The sequence below is a fragment of the Macaca nemestrina genome, chromosome 12 (genome assembly GCF_043159975.1).
Source record: "Macaca nemestrina isolate mMacNem1 chromosome 12, mMacNem.hap1, whole genome shotgun sequence".
NCBI lineage: Eukaryota > Metazoa > Chordata > Mammalia > Primates > Cercopithecidae > Macaca > Macaca nemestrina.
The window spans coordinates 68,915,819-68,938,181 of NC_092136.1; the positions used below are offsets into that span (position 1 = coordinate 68,915,819).

The window sequence follows — 22,363 nt, forward strand, 5'->3', positions numbered from 1 at the left end:
GACTAATTCATAGCTTTTTAAATGCTTATCCTCTCTAAAAAGCATACACACATGCATATGACATAAATTTTTTGTTTGTAAGAGCCATCTCATAAATTTTGAAAAATATGATAGTCTTTTGAAACATTTCAACTATATTTACAATTACTAAATATAATCTTTCAACTGTTTAGAGGTTTGTTTCTTTCTAGTAACTACCTATCCGAATGATAAATACTAAATTACAACTTCAAAAATGTCCTTAAGTTAAACATCTAAAAACAGTGTTTAGTATATGAATGTTTCTTCATCTTTCATAAAATTCTTCTTTAATAACTTTGACTTATTTTAATTTAGGGCAAGACTGAGAGAGGCAAAACTATCCCCACTGGCTTATTCTTCATAATATATTTCAGTGCAGAACATTCAAACATTGCCAAGGTACTTTGGTCTAAGACAATACGTTGTTCTTAAAATAAATATAAGAAAGACAGGGAAAGCAAACTCTAGGCAAGTATATAGTAATTTTATTAATCATTAAATAGGCTTGCTCTAGGAATTGGAATTGTTTCTTTGCTTGTTGACTAGAAAGGGCAATGCACTAGATGAGAAAATTAAGATACATGAAGTTTATTGATTTTTTTAAATCACAGATTTTCTACTACTATGTTTGTAATTATAACTTTAATAAAGTAAGAATCATAAAAAACTGATCTTTTTCTACCAGAGATGGTATACCTGGCAGTTTAGACTTTCTTCTTTCTTTATAGTAGTGCTTTGGTTTCTAACCTGGATAAGTATCACCAATCCCTTATCACTGGTACTATTGAATACTAAATTAGCTGGCTAGGGCTGCCATCACAAAATATCACAGGTGGCATAGCCTAAACAACAGAAATTTGTTTCTTACCATTCTGGAGACTTGCAGTCTTAAGTCAAGGTTTGGCAGGGTAGGGTTTCTTGGCTTACAGAAGGCTACTTTTTTTCTTAGCCTTTCCTTTGTGGAATGTAAGGAGTGAAGTCTCTGGTGCTCTTCTTATAAGAACACTAACCTTACAAAGCCAAGGTCCTACCCTATGACTTCACTTCACTTAAATTACTTCTTAAAATCTCTATCTCCAGTTATAGCTAACTTTGGTGACTACCTAAATGAATGTAGGGGATAATGAGAGAAATACATGCAGAATGAAACCCAGAATTTTTTTTTTTTTGTTTAATGGACTATAAAAATCATGCCATTTATTGAGAAAAGGAAACTAGAAAGAAGACAAGTTGACTTTAAAGTTTCTATGAAATAGCTAATTATAGGTAACAAACAGTTCTTTGAAAAAAAAAATTAGAACTAAAGATATAGATTTGAGAATCATCAGTGTGTCAGAGGTAGTAAAAATTGAACATTTTCCAAGATCACCCAGGGAGAGTATGTAAAGTCAACATTGAATCAGGCTTAGAAAAGAGCTGTGAAGATTGTTACTATTAGGAGACAAAGTAGGGAGGGCCATTTTAAAAGAAAACTGAAGAAATGTGGACATGAAGGCACAGATGGAGAACCAGAAAAGCATAATGTTACTGATTCAAGAAAGAAAAAATCAGTCAATAAATAAGAAACATTCAATTGTATCAATCTCTGCACTGACAGTCCATTGCATATAATGATATTGATAATCTCTTGAGTTATAATGATATTTATATTGATATCTCTGAGTTCGGTGGTGACAGTAGATGCACAGTTTTATGATGTGGTAATACTGAAATACAGTTCATTTAGGAATGAAAGAGAAATAAGAAGACATAAATCAGATGGCTGATGAATATGACTTTAAGTAGCTCATGGCTTAGTGACTGGCACCAGCTGTAATGAATGCACTTCTCCTTTTATTGCTCAAGGAATGGAGGAAGGGATAAAATGTTCCAGCCCCAAAGTCAGTGGGTCACAGAAGTAGAGAGATGAGTTTAGACTAATTCCTGAAAGATAAATGGTGCATGCCAGGGTCATTACTTAGTTTTAAACAAAGAATAGTATGTATTTTTTGAAGAACTTAAGCAGGGAAGTTTGGAATTTAGAATGATCCTTCCATCAGCTAAGGAAAGAAATGGATGGATTCTGGCAGAGTTGAAAGAGCAGTTAGTAAGTAAGATACTATCATCTCCACTTTGAAGATGAAAGAACTGAGGCTTAAATTTATGCTTTAATATATCACTGATAAATGACTGACTTGATATTTTTTCTGGGTCTGATCCAATTTTTTTTTTAACCAAATATAGCATTCTTTCTCTTCTTTTCACAAATACATTTTTTTTGTTCTTATGTCTACCAAGAAATAGAGTGATAACAGGGAAAAAAGTAGAGCAAGTATCTCTAAAAAGCAACTAGAAAACTGGTAAAAATGATCAGAGTCAGCATTTTTATGTGCTATCTTTTCACACTCTTGACAGCATCCTTTGGTACACAAAAGCATGTAATTTTGATAAGTCAAATTTACCTTTCTTTTTTTGTTCATGTTTGATGTCAATAAAATAATCTATTTGCAAAGTACAAGGTCATGAAAACTTACCTCTATGTTTTCTTCTAAGAGTTTTATTGTTTTTCTTCTAATTTTTAGTTCTTTAATCCATTTAGAGTTTTTTTTTTTTTTTTTTTTTTTTTTTTTTTTATATGATATAGGGTAAGGGTCTAACTCTATTCTGTTACATATAGATACCAAATTGTCCCAGCACCCATTTGTGAAAGAGACTATTTTTTTTTATTGAGCGGTCCTGACACCTTAGTCAAAAAACAACTAGCCCAGAAAACAATGATCTCAATTAGTCTATTCCTTTAATGTAATGTCTATGCTTATGCCAGGACCATACTGCTTTGATTACTATAACTTTGGTATATTTTGGAATAGGAAAATTTGAGTTCTTCATTTTTATCTTTCTTTTTCTCAGGATTATTTTGGCCACTTGGGATACCTGGGAATTCCATATTAATTAAAAAAATATCATTTGTGTTTCTGTAAAAATGGCCTTGGAGAAAGGGTAAGATTCACATAATTAGTAGATGTAGAAAAAAGCATTTGGAAAAACAAAACACACTTGCATTAAAAAAACTCTCAGCAAACTAGTAATAGAGGGAAAGTTTCTATCTAGATAAAGGGTATTAATGCAAAAACCTACAAGTAATCTCATATTCAGCACTAAAAGTTTTCTCCCTAAGATCAGAAACAAGAGAAGGAAGCTGTCATTTGCTACTTCTATTTAACATTGTACTGAAAGTTCTAGCTAGGTAGCAAGCAAAGAGAATAGAAAGCAGAGAAAGTCCAGAACAGAAAGGAATGAGTAAATTATTCCTATTTGCAGATGCCATGACTTTGCGTATGAACAATCCTAAGGAATACACACACACACACACACATACACACACACACACACACACACAAGCAAAATTAGAACTAATGAACAAGTTAAGCTAGATTACAGAATGCAAAACCAGCACACAAAATCAGTTATAATTCCAAAATGAAGTTAATTCATCTACAATAGCAAAAAGAACAAAATTTTAAGGAATAAATTTTATAAACAAGTGTGATATTTCCAAACTGAAAACTATAAAATATTATTTAAAGAAAATTTAAAAAAAATAAGTGGAAAGGCATGCCATGTTCCTGGATTCAGAAAATTAATAATCTTTGATAGGTAGTTTCTCTCCATATTGTTCTGCATATTAGAAGCAATTTCTATCAAATTCCAGCCACTTTTTTTGCTTAAATTGGCAAGCTGCTCCTGAAATTTATAGAACTTCAAAGGGCTCATAATATCCAAAACGATCTTAAAAAAGAAGAGCTAAGTTTGAAAACTCATTGTTTCATATTTCAAAACTTATTACAAATTTACATTAATCAAGACAGTGTGATATTGACACAAAATATATTAATACACATAGATCAATGGGATAGAATTAGGAATCTAAAAGTAAACCCACACATGCATGATCAATTGATGTTCAACAATGATGCCAAGACTGTTAAATGTGGGAAGAATAATCTTTTCAACAAATGTTGATAGAATAAGTGGATATGCACATGCAAAAGAATGAAGTTGGGCTCAAACTATACAGAAAAATCAATTCAAAATTATATAATATCTACGTATTAGATGTAAAACTATAATACTTTTCAAAGAAAACTTAGATGTAAATCTTTGTGTTCTTATTTTAAGCAATGCTTTTTTTTGATATGACAACCAAAGCACAAAAAACTAAAACTAATCTGATAGATTGTATTTCATCAGAAACAAACCTTTTGTGCTTCTAAAGGCAGTGTTAAGAGGTGAAAAGAAAACATACAGAATAGAAGAAAATATTTGCAAATCATGTATCTGACGAGTGGTTCATATTCACAATACATAAGTAACCTTAAAACCTAACCAAAGAAATGACAAATAATCCAATTTAAAGATGGCTAAAGAATTTGAATAGATATTCCTGTAAAGAAGATATAGAAATAGCCATAAGCAAATAAAAAGATATGCAACATCATTATTCATTTGGGAAATACACATCACAACCAGTATGAGATAATATTCTACACTAATTCTGATGACTATAAACAAACAAACAAAAATAGAACACAAAAAATATAAAGAGTTTATGAGGATGTGGAGAAATTGGAATCCTCATACTTTTACTGGTGAAATACAAATCATTACAGCCTCTTTGGAAAACCGTTTGGCTTTTCTTCAAACATTTAAACAACATTATCAGATGATCTAGCAATTTTACTTTTAGGTATACTCAAAACAACTGAAAACTAAAACTTTTTTTTTTTTTTTTTTTGAGACAGAGTTGTCTTGTTGTCGGTGAGCTCTTGTTGTCCAGGTTGGAGTGCAATGGCACAATCTCGGCTCACTGTAACCTCCGCCTCCCAGGTTCAAGCAATTCTTCTGCCTCAGCCTCCCAAGTAGCTGGGATTACAGGTGCCCACCACCATGCCCAGCTAATTTTTTATTTTTAGTAGAGACAGGGTTTCACCATGTCGGTCTCAAACTGGTCTCAAACTCCTGACCTCAGGTGATCCTCCTACCTCGGCCTCCCAAAGTGCTGGGATTACAGACGTGAGCCACTGCGTCTGGCCGAAAACTTTGTTTTTATGCCAAAGTTTTTACACAAATATTGAAAGAGGTATTACTCATCACAGCCAAAACAAAAGAGCAGTTCAAATGCCCTTCAACTGATTAATGAGAAAGAAAACTTTTTTTTTCGTGCAATAGAATATTATATCAGAATATGAAGTATGGATATATGCAATAACATAAGTGAACCTTTAAAACATCAGCGATATTCACTCAACATTTTCTGAGCACATAATAAACATTTTTCAACATTAAAGACCCTGGAATAGGTCTCATCTATTTGTTAATAATTACCATCTTTATCCTTTTTTCTTGTGCATTCTTTCTTTCCTATTTAATTGCTTATCTCTCTGCCTTTGCCTCTGTCTGTACAATCTCCCTCAAAAACAGATTTGATAGAAAAGGAAAAAAAAATAACATAAGCTAAAATTAATTTCATCTTTATGTATTCAGAAAATGTTCAGTGAATACATGAGTGGTCTGTGACTGAATGCAGCTCTGTTGCTCAGCTGTATTATCATTTTGAAGTTAATTTCACTTCCTGAACACCAAATTTTCTCATCTGTAAAATGGGAAGAGAATCCCTCTCTCTAAATTTGGTCATCGAGATTGGATGAGATAAGCCTAAAGTTTTTGATGGAGTTTAGGGAACAAGGAAAACACTGAGTATCATTGATGACTATTGTATTGCTGTCATCTATGGCTTTAGCTAACTCGGCAGTCTAGCTTCTGAAACCCTGAGAAGTGAGCCCTGAAATGGGGAATTTGGCTTGGAAAAAAGAAACCCTGGAGCTGAAGGTCAGAAATAATGTTATATTTCTGGTTTACCATTTACTAACACTAGGCTCCTGGGTACTCAAATTCCTCATTTGCCAGAGTATCCTTAGGACAGTCACTTCCTTCACTGGACCGTAGGAGCCAGAAGGACGTGGCGTGGGGGCAGCTTAAACTCTGCCCAGTCAGAAGGAAAGGGAATGTGGTGTTTTCCTTCACATAGCAGTCTGAACCACCCTTGGGAATAGATGTCAAGAGGCATACAATAGGATCCTGCTGTGGAGCCTATTCCCAACAGAGTTTGGTTGGGGAATATTATGGCTTGCTATAGTCCCTCCACTGTTCAGAGCTTGAGAGGCAGCTCCTGTGAAATGTGATGTGAATGTGGGGTATTCTACCGCCTTGATTTAGCCTGAGAAAAGTAAAGCTCATTTCCCTGGTGTACTTGGGGTAGGCTTGGGCATTGCTCTGTAGGAGTTCTGTCTTACTTGTCTTTTCCTCCCTTTTCTCCATGTTCAATATTCTAGTCACTGTAGCTCTAAAATTTCCTCTCTGGTTTTGCAATTCTGTTCTCTTACCTATCCCTCACCATCTCCAGATTATTTCCTTTATATTTTTATTCCCTTCTTTATTTACTATTCTTTGTCTTTTCTTTTGTCTTTCTACTTCTCTCTCATTTTGAATCTTTATCACTTCCTCTCCACATTCGATGTTCCAGTCTCTATATCTCTAAAATTTCCTCTCTGGTTTTGCAATTCCCTTCTCTTACCTATCCCTCCCCATCTCCAGATTATTTTCTTTATATTTTTTATTCCCTCCTTTATTTATTATTCTTTGTCTTTTCTTTTGCCCTTCTACCCTCTCTCATTCTGGATCTTTATCACTTCTCTCTTTAACATCTGCCTCCACTTTTTACTTGATATAAACATGGAGAACAATATTAAGGAACAGAGATGATGCTAGCGTCCACAGAAACTACTCAGCGAAACTCCATCTTCCCTAATTAGGACACAAAAGATGTACTAAAGCTGAGTTTATTCTGCAGCAGTGGGTTTTTAGATAAGATAATTTTAAACTTCCTTATAGTGGAACATACAGCATGGTGGAATAAGACTCATGGGTGGGTTGTTCAAGAAGTGGGTGATCTAATCGTTTTCTGAGACCATCTCCTCTAAAATGCACAATGCCTATTTCTTTGTGTAGTACTAATGGGAGCTCATTATGCTTTACAGGTTTCCCAAGGCTTGTCTGGTAAATCCTCCTGACCTCTTCACATCCAATGGAGCATTCAGCAAACCCATCATTCAGTAATGGGTCCTTAGAACTTTTTCTCACATTGTTATCCCTCTGGTAGACAATACCTTCCTGATGTCTAATCTGATTATTCATTGATATAATACTTATGTCAGAGAATAATTCACCCAAGGGTCATATAAAATAATAAGTGTGACCGTGGTTTAATAAATTACTCAATGGTGGGTAATTATACTAAAACATTAGGTATTATTCATGAGGGCTAGAAGGAGATTTAACACCCAAGTTGTGAAAATAGCAGATGAAGTCACTTATCTACAGGGTATGCAAGAGTTTTTTGGATATGTCACAGAAATATGATGAAATATTCATAAATGCAGCTTCTTCTGTGAATGGTTATTTCTAAAATCCCACAGTGCAAAAAGCAAGGGGAAGAGTATAAAGTACATTGTGTTACTCCTTTGTCAACTCTTCTCACAGTCTTGTTGGTGCTGATGGAAGGCAACATCTCTCATCTACTCCTATGAAAGCTTGATGTTCTGCTTCTTTGAAAGAAATGGCATGGCGTGTTATGGAAATGAGAGAATGCTATTATTTAGCAGGCTTTTGTCATATCAATTTATCATCTAAAAATACTTTCAAATAATAATAACTGTAGTATACCTATAATTCTTATTAATAGTAAGGATCTGTTCCAAGTCTAAATTTTCTCTCCTCTGTCTTTCTCATTCTTTCTCTTTTTACATAGGCATACGTGTATATCCATAGAACGAGTCTATTTTAAAAGTGAAAAAGATCATTTAGAAAATTTGGCTGATGTCACATAGCTATTAAGTGGCAGCACTAGGACTCAAACTTTTAACTAATGCTCTGTGATACCCTTCACAAACTATTGATTTTCCAGGCTTCCTGAAAGAACCTTTCAGTGTTTAATGTGAGATTCTGAACCATATAAATACTTCAGATGGAAGTTGGCTTACAAAGTTTGGGTTCTAGCTATGTAACTTCCTCATCTATCAGACTGACTGTAAATGTTAACATCTCTTATGGATTAGCTAAGATCATGGCTATAGCAATCATACATATATGAAAGAAAGCTGTAATAATGACCATAAAGGAGATATCCAGAGGGCTACCAATGAGGCTGAATTAACTAATCAACTGCCTTGAAAAAGAATGCTAATTTATTCATGTTTTGAAAGAGGTCTGATAAAGAAGCCTCTCTTTTAACAGCTAGCATTTTATAACTTCCTGGTAATTATCTCAGTATATTTCAGCAATAAATTCTATGTGTAATTATTATGTATAAACCTCAGGGTTTTGTTTTCTTTCCTACGAACAGTAGTAATCATAGACACATGATGTTGTCATTTCTCCAGTTGATCTAGCTGGCTAATGACAAATGTCCCAGCCTCTCATGGGCAACTTCAGGATCAATGCCTCTGATGCTCCCAGCTTTATTCTGACGGGTTTCCCAGGAATGGAGGCCATAGAGCCCTGGCTATCTCTCTCTGTTCTTCTACTCTATGCCATCTCCATAGTGGGTAACACCCTTATCCTCCTTATTACCAAGGAGGAGCAGAGCCTGCACTACCCATGTACTACTTCTTATCCCTCCTCTCACTCAATGACTTGGGAGTGTCCTTTTCCACACTGCCAACTGTGCAGGCTGCCCTCTGCTTCCATGCCCGAGTGATTGCTTTTAACGCCTGCTTGGTCCAAATGTTTTTCATCCACCTGTTCTCTTGGACAGAGTCTGGCATCCTTCTGGCTATGAGCTTCGATCGCTATGTAGCCATCTGTAACCCACTGCACTATGCTGCGGTGCTCACCAATGGCTGCATTGTGGTGATGGGCCTGGATACTGTCCTCTCCAGCTTTGCCCTCATCCTGGTTTTCCCACTGCTGCTGAACAGACGGCCTTTCTGTAACCACCAGAACATTCTCTCCCATGCCTACTGTCTTCACGTGGATATGATTAAATTGGTATGTACTGATGTCTCCCTCAACAGGCACTATGGACTGTCCATTGTGTTGTTCACCTTTGGCCTGGACTCTATACTGATCTTCATCTCCTATGTACTCATCATGTGATCAGTGCTGGCCATTGCCTCTCAGGAGGAGCTCCTCCACACACTCAACACATGTGTGTCCCACATCTTAGCTGTGCTCATCTTTTATGTGCCCATGGTTAGTGTGTCCATTGTGAATTGCTTTGCGACTGGCCTGCCTCATATCTTCATGTCTATTCTCTACCTATTTGTGCCTTCCATGCTATATCCTATCATCTACTGCATTAAGACAAAGGAGATATGCTGCAGGGTTTTCAAGATGCTCTTCAGGGTCGAGTTCTGACCCTTTGGGATATCTAGAAGCCCTAGATGATCTAGTGTTGGGAGTATAGCTAGACAGACATCAGAGTAGGAATGAATCAATCAGGGGATGCTAGCACTGCACTTAAAGTTCTAGGATCAATGATCAATCATTTAATGTAGTACATTGGGCTAGCACCTGTCAGGATATTTTTTGGGTCCTATCCAGAAATTGACTATGTCTATATCCTCTAGAGGCAATGAAAAAAAAACCAGTCTCTCTTCAAAAATAATCAGGAGACTGTTGACCATCACTGCAGGGTGGGATCATTCTCTGGAGGACATGCAGAGACTTCTGGTTATGGCCCTGTACAACTCTGAAAAAGAGGAAGGGCTAGGAGTAACTATGGAGTATGTATACACAACTACCAACATGCAAGTTTAACATGAGTGGTTGACTTCTGGTGCTGCCAGAAGCCAGGACCTTTGTCACCATGGTGTTTGAAAGGTTTTATAGTTTTGGAGTTAGACAGCTATGCTACTTTAGTAGTCAGAATTAGATTTTAGGATTCCTGGTATGTTTTGTTTTGTTTGCTTTCCCACATAGGAGACTCTGAAATACGTAAGCGCTTCTCTCTACCAACTCAACAGCCTTTACTTATTTCCCTCCTGTGACCCTTCCCTGACCCTCTTATGTCTATCTGCTTTGCCCTGAAGGAATCTGAGCTCCTTAAGGCAGCAAGCTTGTCTTTACTCTTTCCATCCACATTAGACTCACAATGGACCCTCCATTTAGATAGCAGCTGATGGTGCTAAAGTAATAGTGAAATAATAAGTAAAAAATGGATGAATAAAAAATAATGAATGAACAAGAAAAGGAAATAATGAGTGAACAAAATGAATGAACATATGAACTAATAATGACTTTCCTCAAATCAGGGTTTCATATCAGAAAACGTTTTCTCTTCCTCTGTGCCCTATGATCTCCCCTGTAAGGGGAAGTAAAAAGAGAGGTGAGATCCTGAATAAGTGGAATAATCCTCTCTAGGTCTTAATTTCTTCACTTATAAAAGTGGTACCAATCTTTGATGTATCTACCTCATAGGTTCATTCTGAAGAGAAAACAAAATAAACTGCTCTAAAAATTGTGCAGTAATATACACGTACAGCTTATTTACTAATACTGTTTTTATTCAATGAGGATAAAAGCAACATTCTTTGTTCAGCTTTAAAATACTACATGCATAAGTCATAGTCTAAAGGAATATTTTGTCTAAGATTTTCCTGAACCTTAAATGAACTGTTTCTACCTGCTTTATGTTCTCACTATACTCTGAATAATCCCATTGTAATCAAGTCAGTTAATGTGGTTACCTTGTGTCCTCCACTGAATTGTAAGCAACTCCTGGGCAGATACCATATGTTATTGTCTTTGTAATCTTCAGCCTCTAACACAGGGCCTTCAATATACCAAACACAAAATTAGTGAGGAATAAATTAATAAATGATTATATTTGCATATAATTATATATCAGCAATCTCTATACTTCAATGAATTATGAAATTCTAAAATATTTTACTCTAAAATGGATTATAATACTATGAAAGAACAATTTTAAAATTAACATTCTTCTGAAATAAAAGATAAGATCATAAGCTGGAGGTAAGAGCAGGGTAAGAGAGGTGTGTAGTGTGAGAAAGAAGAAGTTATAAAATGGGAAATATGGAAGCATCTATGACCAGTACATCGTGTCCGTTACAATTTGTGTTAATTACTGAAGCCACTGAGTTTATTATTTCCTCAAATCTGTTCATATTCTTAGTCACACGAATCTTCCATTAGAGTTTTTAAATTTTCTTAGTCATCTTCCCCTGACCTCAATAGTTGAACCAAGTTATTCCTTTGCTTCAGACTTGGTGAGTTGCTTCACAGGCCTGGTAACGCAGCCATCATTAAGGGCTTTGCCTAACTGCTTTCCTGGGCTGGAATTTTGTTTCCCAGATCACTTGTTTGCTAAAGGTCTTCCTCCTTCATACTTTATTTAGAAAGCTATTTTAAAATTGGATAACATGTTTTTAATTTCTCTATAACTCTGTTTCCCCTCCTTTCCTCAACTGAATGTTGATGTGATTAGACAAGAACTCTCAATTTCCTATCACTAAGCCCAAGTGGGTTTTCTTTCTTCTGCTTATAACAATGGGGGTAAAGTCCCTGTTCACTTATACTTGCCCCCGCCACGGTCACTCTTCATATTCTTTGTAGGTGGATATCTCACTAATTTCTAACTCACTCTTTAAGCCTTATGAATCCTCCTTGTCTTGCCACTAATTCTGCTTTTCCAATATCATTTTCAAACCTTCATACCTGTGTTTGTGTTGCTATTATCTGTCAGGAATAATTCTTTGTTCTCTGCCTGTCCTGTTTCTTTTGCCTAAGGCTCACTGTATTAATCCCTGTTGCTGCTGTAAGAAATAATTACACAGTGGTCAGCTTAAAACAACTTCTTATATTGTAGTTTCTGTGAATCAGAAATCTAGAACCCTAAATGCTGAGGGTTTCTTAAGCCTGAAATCAAGCTGTTGGCAGGGCTGCATTCCTTACTGGGAGCACTGGGGAAGAATCTGCTTGAAGCTCATTTAGGTTCGTAGTTCATTTTGTTTCTCTTTGATTGTAGGATAATGTTTCCATCCTCTAGATGGGTATCAGATGACATTTGGCCTTTGCTCCTAACCACATTACTGCAGCTGCCCACGTTATTTCTTGTGCTTTATTTGGTGTCTTCAAGTAACGTGTGTTGAGGGTCTCTAATGCTTTAGATTTCTGACTTATCTGCCACATCTTTCTGTTTCCAGCCTGAGAAAGTTCTGTGCTTCTGATGACTCGTGCAACCAGAAGAAAGGTTGCCCCTAATCTGAGTTAGCTTCCTTTGTTCTCTGCATGTGCTCATCTCCATTACCATTCCAGTGCTCTGCTTTCTATCTGTTGCTCTTGGTTTCTGAAATTCCACCATGCTTTCTGCTTCATACATTGCTTTTTCAGAAAAGATACCCTGTCAGGCTATACTTTGTACGTAGATGCTTTGGTGTGAATAAGCACCACATATATTTTTCAGAAAACTCTCATATCAAGGGGTATATAAATGCACTTATTCTGTTTTAGAAGGCACTTGGCAGGACCCTATTTAGTGTTCAAATACTCCAAATCAGAGGTATCCTTATATTGCATACAGAGGCCAAAAAAAAGAAAAAAAAAAAAAAAAGTGGAAGACTGCAGGTAGGCCAAACAAAGAGATCCTAAGAATCTGGAATAAAGAAAAAAAATGTATTCTGAGAAAGAAGGGTAGCAGAGTTCTGAGTGCAGATAGAGAAGCAAAGGCAGATGGAAAGTTGCCTTAGAATATTGCAAATTCCCCTCTTTTGTTCTCTCCTAAAAATCTTTCCTGTATTTCTTAACTTTTGAGTAATTGAACTGTTATATTTCCTTAGGAGTCTCTCAAACTAGACTATGAATTGGTATACTTACTCATTTATACAATTGACAACCAGAAAAAGAAGGGGTGTAGAGAAGCTTTAGACCTCAGAGTTGCAAAAGCTTTTGGTCCTGAAAGATTTTATAACTGTTTACTTTTGGCTGTTCATATTGCCGTTAGGTAAATTTCCTAGCATCTCCAGTTTACAGCAAAGAGTCCAAAACTCAGAAAGTGACTTACCGATACCTCTCCTGGACAAGCCCAGCACTAACCATAGCATAGCAGGGACTGAATAAGAGTGACAGTGGAATTTTTGAAGCTGGTGAGACAGAAGAATATATAACATTTATAAAGCTATAATGTAAGGTAGACAGAAGAATGGAACAAAGGAGATACAAGTCTACATCTGTGAGCAGTATGGGGAAGGTACCTCTGTTGACAATGAGTGGTCAAACATGCATGGAGGAGGGCATCCTTGGACCTCAGTCCTGGAAGATGGATTGAATGGGTATATTCATACAGTCTGGGCAACCTTTGGGAGCTGGTGAGCAGCAGGTCACACATAGATGACAGCAAGTAGACTGATCTGTGTGTCTTGAGGTATAAGAAAGATAATTTTAAGAATTGAGGCAAAAAATATTGAGAGAAATACTGACTATAGAGGGTTTTTAATTCTAGGCAGAGTTTGGATTTTATCATTTGATAATGAGAGATCATTTAACAATTCTGATAGGAACAGTGCATTTTCAGATTTGCGTTTAAAAATATTAGTTCTACTTTAGAGATGAATAGAGAGCGGCAAGATATTTATTAGGAGGCCTTTATTATGCTATACTCATGTGATATCTTGAGTCTAAAGAGTGGAACTGCAGGTGGAGTGAAATGGAGGAAGGTGCTGACAGAGGCACTTGGGGTTTGGTCTTTTCATCAGGTCTTACTTGGTTTAATGTAGTAGGTAAAGCAAAAGAAGAAATCAAAGTTACATTTAGATTTAAAATCTCAATCTTGGGCACAATGATGATATTGTTCAAAGAGATAGTGAACACAGATGAAAAGCAATTCTGTGGTGTAGAGAAATGATTATTAACCCCAAGGGCATTTAGAAGCTAGAAATGATTTGGTTATAAAATAAATTATTAAAAACTTACTTTAATCAAATTAAATTAGTCAGAGAGCAAAGTGATGCCTCAAGCTAAATGGATAAAAGAATGAAAAAGTGGATGGTAATATAAAAGTCTAATGTACCTTGATGAATGTCTGGAAGATTATCTCCACGAATGAACATTTCCCTATCCATTTATCTTTTGTCCAGATGAATGGATAAAATAATTTAACTGAGAGACTGTATAGGAGCAGGGAAACTGAGAGTAGTGGAAGTTCATTAACATGAAAGAATGCAAAGAGGAAATTATTATTGTTCGTGAATAAGTGATTTCCTCAGGAAGAGAGCATAATTGTTGAAAAAGTAGTAATTGGAAAGAAGAGTTTTTGTCTTAGGTCTTGAACAAATTGATACCCATGAATTGAAGAGTTCAAAGCTTTAAATGTGACAAAGAGCCCAATAGAGGCAGGTGAAAAGGAGGGCAAATGGACCTGTCTTGCCAGCCAGATAAGCTGAGACAACCCAGGCCATTCATGAAATCTTGGTAAGTAGGAGAGGCAAGGATAAATAGTCTGGTGAACTAAATGTATTAATGCAATAAATTATGGGACTTGATAGTATGTGGGGGTCTTAAAATGTTAGGCAGAAACCATGGATAAAACTGTATATTTGTCTTCTTTACAGGATAGTGGCCCTAGAATCTAAGCAGGAGTTCCAGCATGAGAGGTAATTCCCACAACAGCTCAGGGTTTCCTCATTTCATCTTGACAGGACTCCCTGGGCTGGAGACCTCTCAACACTGGTCTTTTTTGCTCCTTGGTGCTCTCTACATTGTCTCCATTGTGGGCAATGCCCGTATCCTTTTCATTATCAAGAAGGAGTGGAGCTTGCACCAGCCCATGTACTACTTCCTATCCTTGCTCTCAGTTAATGATCTAGGTGTGTCTTTTCCCACACTACCCACGGTTCTGGCCACATTTTCCTTCCACTTAAGGGAGATCAACTTTTATTCTTGCTGGCCCAAATGTTCTTTATCCATCTCTTTTCCTTTGTGGAGTCTGGCATCCTGCTGGCCATGAGCTTCGACCGCTATGTGGCCATCTGTATCCCGCTGCGCTATGCCACAGTGCTCACTGATGCTCGTGTGGTGCATATGGGCATGTCCATTATTATCCGCAGTTTCTGCATGGTTTTCCCACTGCCTTTCCTTCTGAAGAGATTACCCTTCTGCAAGGCCAATTTCCTCTCCCATGCCTACTGCCTGCATCCAAATCTGATCTGCCAGCCCTGTGGCGACATCACCGTCAATTGTATGTATGGTCTATTCATCATCATCTTTACCTTTGGCCTGGATTCTGCCCTCATCCTCCTCTCCTATGTGCTCATACTCTGCTCTGTACTTGCCATAGCCTCCCGGGAGGAGCGATTAAAGACTCTTAACACCTGTGTGTCACACATGTGTGCTGCGCTCATCTTCTATGTGCCCATGGTGTGTGTGTCTATGGCTGCTCGGTATGGGAGGCGTGCCCCATGGTATGTACACACACTCATGTCCCTTATCTATCTCTTTGTGCCTCTGATGTTCAACCCTGTCATCTATTCCATTAAAACCAAACAGATTTGTCAGAGGCTTTGCAAAATACTACTGGCAACCAGGATTTGAGCAGGAGACTTGTTGAAAAGAAGAGATTCAGAGGATGTTTATCCTTACTCTGCAAATTTGAGTTTTCAAGACCTGCTTCAACAGGGCATTTTAAATATCCTTTAGGGCACTGACCTTCCATTAGGATTCCAGCTATCAGTTGTTGCATCCTGGCAACAGTTAAGTCTAAACCTAACAGGTTTTGCCAAGTTAAATTGGGCTATAATTTTTTTAAAAAAGTAATTGCTTAATTTCCTTCTTTTTAAATCCAAGAATATGCATTCTCATAATTAATCCTTCATCTTGTCACAATATGTTGCTATTATCTTTTGTTTAATGTGAATCATCAGAAAGGAAATTACTGATTACCATGGATACACTGTCGTAATGGGGGAAAGGATTCTTTTGCCAAGTATTATGTCAAAGAGATATTAGTTAAAATCACACACACACACCCCCCACAACCCAATAACTATGCATGCCACTGTTTATTTCATATAACATGCACCATCCACTTAGTGTTTAAAAATGATATAAGTGTAATTGCATGTAAATTATATTAAATTATTTAAAATTAAGTAATATTAAAAGTTGGTGAAGTTTGTAGGATAATTTATATTGTATGTCTGTGTGTATAGTAACAGAATTAAGAAAATAATAAAGTAGGAAGACTATTTGGTCAAACATGAAATACATATATATATCTTTAGAGAGAGATTTACATATATATGTATGTTTGTATATGCATATATATATATATATATATATATGTGTAGGATTAAATTAATTACTATTTTTTAGAAGAAATTCTTTTTTCTTTTTTTTGAGATGGAGTCTCGCTCTGTTGCCCAGGCTGCAGTGCAGTGGCACAATCTCAGCTCACTGCAAGCTCTGCCTCCCAGGTTCACATCATTCTCCTGCCTCAGCCTCCCGAGTAGCTGGGACTACAGGCACCCGCCACCATGCCCGGCTAATTTTTTGTATTTTTAGTAGAGATGGGGTTTCACCATGTTAGCCAGGAAGGTCTCGATCTCCTGACCTCATGATCCACCGGCCTCAGCCTCCCAAAGTCCTGGGATTACAGGTGTGAGCCACTGTGCCCTGCCAAAAGAAATTCTTTAATACAACTCATCACAGTAATGACTGAAATAATAAAAACTATGTTGGCAATAGCCTTCAGAAAAGATGAAATGAAACAAAAATGTGTTTTATGTAAAAATAAAGCAATTTTTTTGGTGTATTTTCTTAACTTGTCAGATCATATACTTTATGGTTAAAATAAAATAATTTGTCTCTACTTTTTAAAACTATAATTATTTATCATTTATTTGTAGGAATCCTTGACCAATGTAGTAAAACTTGAGACAGGAGGAGCTATTTTACCTTATCCCTTTATCTGTGATTGAACACTAAATCCTGACAACTCTGATTAGACTTTGACTTACCCTGTCTCTGTGTCTATATCACCACTGTTGCTACCTTATTTGGGGCCTTCATTATCTCCTGTCACTTCACATGGCATTGTCTTCCAAACTGATCTCGTTGTTTACCCATTCCCTTTTCTCCTTTTTCCATGCCACAACTATAGAGATCTTCTAAAGAGTCTATCTGATTATAAAATGTGTCATACTCTTTAGTTTCTCATTGCCTAAAAATCAAGTCCCTTAGCACATCTCTTAATATTATCATTACAGCAAGTGTCTTTTATGCCTTATTATTATTAATCATTTTTCCCCACCCCAAAATAATTTGCTCTAGCTATACTAAACTACATGTGGTTCCTGAACCAACAGGCTGCTTTATGCTTCTGTAGTTTTGTTCTAACAGCCTCTATTTAGAAATTCTTCTCCACACTCATGTGCCTAAAAACTGTACATCAGTCTATTTATTCATCAAAATAATATTTATTAAACAGATACCCTGGGTCAGGCACTGACTCAGCTTTTGGGTTATCCACTCTATGAAACATTTCCAGCCCTTCATTTGCTATGAGCCCTCTATCTACCTGCTTCTCCTCCCTCAAAAAGCGATAAAACATATATTCTATTATTTTTATGCTTTATTTTTTGTGTAGAATTATAATACAGCATTTAGAAACCATTCTGTCCTTTTCTGTTTACTGCATATAGCTGTTTATTTGAATTACAAGCTTCTTGAAAGAATGAATTATTTTGTTAATATTAGAATAAGTGCAAATTTTTTGAAAGGCATATCATGGCCTTGGAAAATTCCAAAATCTCTGAGACTCAATCATTTCTAAAATTGAGTTTTTAAAATGACTAGATTGTTGAGTTTTTATAAAGTCTCAAGATAATGTATGTAAGATGGTTGATATACTGGTTAGCATATAATACGTACTCAATTAAAAAAAAAAACTTTTATAGTAACCAGATTTTTATCTTTTAGAATTTAGCATTGTAAGATTACATGTTAAATTTCAATAAATACTTATAGAATGGATAAATTAATGTGACTATTTTGTCATTATTCACAAATAATATTATGGATCAAGAAAACACAAAGGCTTAAATGTAAATATTACTGAAAATTGATAAAATTTGCCAAATATGATAGAACAATATGAAACTATTAATTTCTGAAATACTGAAAAGTTTTTAACCCACCTTGAGTTAATTTTTGTATAAGGTGTAAGGAAGGGATCCAATTAGAGCTTTCTGCATATGGCTAGCCGGTTTTCCTAACACCATTTATTAAATAGGGAATCCTTTCCCCATTGCTCAACAAAATAATTTTAAAGTTAGTTGAAATTCTTATACAAATGAGACTGTCTGCCCTCAAAAGCTTTAAAAAAGTCATACAATGAGAACAGAAATATAGTAGACCTCCCAAGTGTTAAAATGTGAATATAAAAACAAACTGTATTAATTAAAATAGAACATGTCCTGCCAGAATGGATTTCTAGCTCAGGATAGCTGAAAGGATTGTATAAACCATGTAAAAGAATATTTTCAAATAAAGTACATATTATCAAATAGCATTATAGATGCTGACTTTTGTTTTGGATAAAACACTAGCATATCATGTCGTTGCTAAATATTTGTACTTTTGTATAGAACAAGTATTTTGAAGGATTATCACAAATTTTGTTAGTATCTGGTTAGTGAGATTTGGGAAAATGAATTTTCTACTTTTCTACAAAAAAAATTAGGTTTGTAATAAACTGAGACAGAAAGAGGACAGATTTTTAGATGAATGCCAGCAACTAAGAGTTATCTGAGAGCTTCAAGGAGGTGAGCCTCAAAGGGAGCAGTTGGAGTGTTGGTGCCCGCTGGTTCCCCTCTGAGGTGCTTTCCAAGTGCACCTTTGTGCTCATCTCAAGGGATAAGTGTTTCTCTTTCCTGTTAGAGCCATTTTCTTCAGCTGTGACTGTTGGCTGCGAAGTGTCCACCATCACTACCGATGGGGCCCCAAAGAGGCTCATCTTCCCCGGCACTCAGGGAATTCAGTATGCAGTGGGAACAATCATAGTTTCACTCCCTAGCTCCCTCTTCACCAGAAGGCTGTGTTAACCAGAATGTTTTCTCTGTTGTCAAAGGACAATATCAGGCAACTAATCTGAAATAAAATAGCAGAACACTTTATATATATAAGGGCTGATATCAGTACTACTAATTTCACCTGATCTCTTCATTTATCTGGGCCAGTTAGAACTGTCATTTAAAATCTCTGATGCTTATTTTAATGGCAGCTAACTAATACAAATAATAACATTTCTTTTTTTTTTTACTTTATTAAGATGTAATTGATATACAAAATATTCTGCATATTTAATGCCTACAAGTTGATGAGTTTGAAGATAAGTATACAGCCATGAAACCATCACCACAGTCCATATCATAAACATATGCATCACCTCTAAAAGTTCCCACTCTATTTATTTACTTATGGTGATAAGAACACTTATGATAAGATCTACTCTCTTGGCACATTTAAAAATATTCAATAATTCTTATAGGCACTATTTTGTACAGTAGATCTTTAGGACTTATTCTTCTTGTTTAACTGAAACTTTGTACCCTTTGACAAACACCTTGCTGTTTTTTGATGGTGTCTAACGTGCTCAGTAAACTTTAAAGGATATTTTACTCATTTATCTATTTAACTTTGTAGCATATCAGCAAGCCAATGATATAGGTAAAACATTATTCTTATTTTACAGCTGAAGACACTGAGGTGCAAAGAGCAGATTAAGTAACTTGTCTAGGATAACACCACTAGTAAGTCAAAGAACAGGAGGTAAAACTCATATAGTCTAACTCCCAAATCCAAGACTGTATTATTTTGGGTTGGTGACATCACTGTGAAAGGCCTTACAGTTTTTTCCTTCCTCTTATTGGCTTATTCACGGTAAATTCATTTAATACTGAGGATCTTAGTTTAACCTGGAGATCCAAGAAATGCTAAATCACAAAGGAGGCTCATTCTTTCATCCAGTAACTATTTGTTGAATACCTAAACATGTCAGACCCCTTCAGCATTAAGAGAATCCTTGGAGCGTGAGGAACAAAGGCACTTACCCTCTGAATGCCCCATTGTGGCCATACAGCATATTAGTTAAGAGTACTTAGGTTCAAATGCTAGTGTTGTCAGTTGGGTGTTTTGTGACTGTAGATAAGTTATTTATCTCAGAGTGGCTTCATTTTGATATGTAAAATATGAATCTGTATCATAATGTAATTGTAAAATTTAAATGAGTTTATAGAGTTAGTCAACACATAAAGTTCTCAATAAGTATACATGAATGCTATTAGTGGGGGGAAATAGTTATAATCCAATGAGATAAGATGTCATGTTCTGTCTGTGGTATCCCAGAAAATGATTCTCTAATACAGCCTATAGAGCTGGAGATTTCTCTACTGCACATGAACTTGGATTAATGAAAGTAAAAAGGTGAGTAAATCACTTTATGAAGATTTTATATGAGGAATGAAGAGAAGGTTTGGATTGGAATTTGGTTTCATCTAAAAAGAATCAAGACTCCAGTGGGGCTCATGCTACAAGATGGTACTGTGAGACTGCTATGAATCTAGATACAATGAGAAAGAAACATAGGTTGAATAGGTGTATGCAAGTCACATGTACCTTACCATGTGATTCATCCAATTTTGCAAAAGGTTACAGAAAGATCGCTGGTGCTGTTATGCTGATGGTGTTGGTTATGGTAAAAATATTAGTTGTATGCCTAATGTTTGCTAAACATCATGCTGGGTGCATTGAATATATTAAGGAATAAGGGAGATGGTCATGTTTCATGGAATTTACATAATAACATAGAAGAAAGGAATTAAGTGCATAATTTTCCATTTACCTTAGATCATTTAATCACAACTCTGCAAGATATTAGAAAAGATCACTGGAGAATGCTATATAAGTATCTATTAGTAGATCCTCTTCCAGGCTAAGGGGTTAGGGGGATCCATAAGGCAATAATATTTAAGCCAAGAGTTGCAGGATAAATAACTAGCCCTGTGAAGGGGAAGTGCATGGAGAAAAGCTTTCAGGACATGTGAAACAGCATTTGTTAAGGTCTTGAGGTTGGAGTAATCCTTGCATCTTCAAGGAACTGAAAGGAGGCCATTTTGGTTGGAACAGAAAGAACAAGAGAACAATAGTATAACATAAAGTTGAAAATGAAGGTCGTGGCCAGTCCCAGGACTTTGGGAGGCCGAGGCGGGTGGATCACGAGGTCAGGAGATTGAGACCATCCTGGCTAACACTGTGAAACCCTGTCTATACTAAAAATACAAAAAAATTAGCCGGGTGTGGTGGCGGGGGCCTGTAGTCCCAGCTACTCGGGAGGCTGAGGCAGGAAAATGGCGTGAACCCGGGAGGCGGAGCTTGCAGTGAGCTGAGATCCTGCCACTGCACTCCAGCCTGGGTGACAGAGCGAGACTCCATCTCAAAAAACAATAAAGAAAATAAAGGTCATATTCCACAGTGCTTTACAGGCAATATGAATGTATGGATTTTATCATGAAAATAGCATGATGAAATTTGACTTAATATTGATGTAATGTGGAAAATGAATTAGAAGAGGGCTGAATAATGTGGGGAAATCCGTTAAGTTGCTATTGAAATGTAGATATATAATCTAGAGAATGACAGTGGGTCTGGTAAGAAGTCAATGAAATAGACAAATATTCAGGGAATTGGAACCGAAAGGATATAATATTTTTACAAGCAGCGTTCATAATTCGAACACTTACTTACTGAGCTCACTCCTCTCTTCCTCTGGCCATTTCTAATTTACCTTTAAGGTCTCAAACTAATCATCCACATTTTTAAAGGTTTTCTCCTTAAAAGTAGTTCCTATTCCTACCACCCCAAACTTATTCTCCAAAGCAAATTAATGCATGCAACTATTTGTTTAGCCTGTTGCCCTTATCACTGTGAGACTGGAGAAAAGGCTTATCCTGTTCACTGTCATACCTTAGCACCTCCTTCAGTGTGTTTTTTTCTTTCAAAGATGAGTTTACACTAACCAACACATTGAAATGTATGTGTGATGTTATTAATTTCCAATGAGAAATAGAATTATTGCATTGGCACAAATTGTCTTGTCAACTTGAATAGTAAACTATCTGGGGAAAAACACGTCATAGTTTTATTTCTGGGTAAACAAGAGACAAGAGACAAAATGCTTAACTACAAAAGTCAAAAATTTCATGTCTTACATTTGGAAAGATAACAATCTCCA

General features: G+C 36.2%; 2 pseudogenes; both read left to right on the plus strand.

Moving 5' to 3' along the window:
• Window positions 1–7,729, plus strand: part of LOC112424454 (olfactory receptor 52D1-like) — a 29,287-nt pseudogene extending 21,558 nt beyond the window's left edge.
• A 4,977-nt stretch (window positions 7,730–12,706) lies between these two features.
• On the plus strand, window positions 12,707–16,094 carry LOC112424453 (olfactory receptor 51I1-like; annotated as a pseudogene).
• The last annotated feature ends 6,269 nt before the right edge of the window (window positions 16,095–22,363 follow it).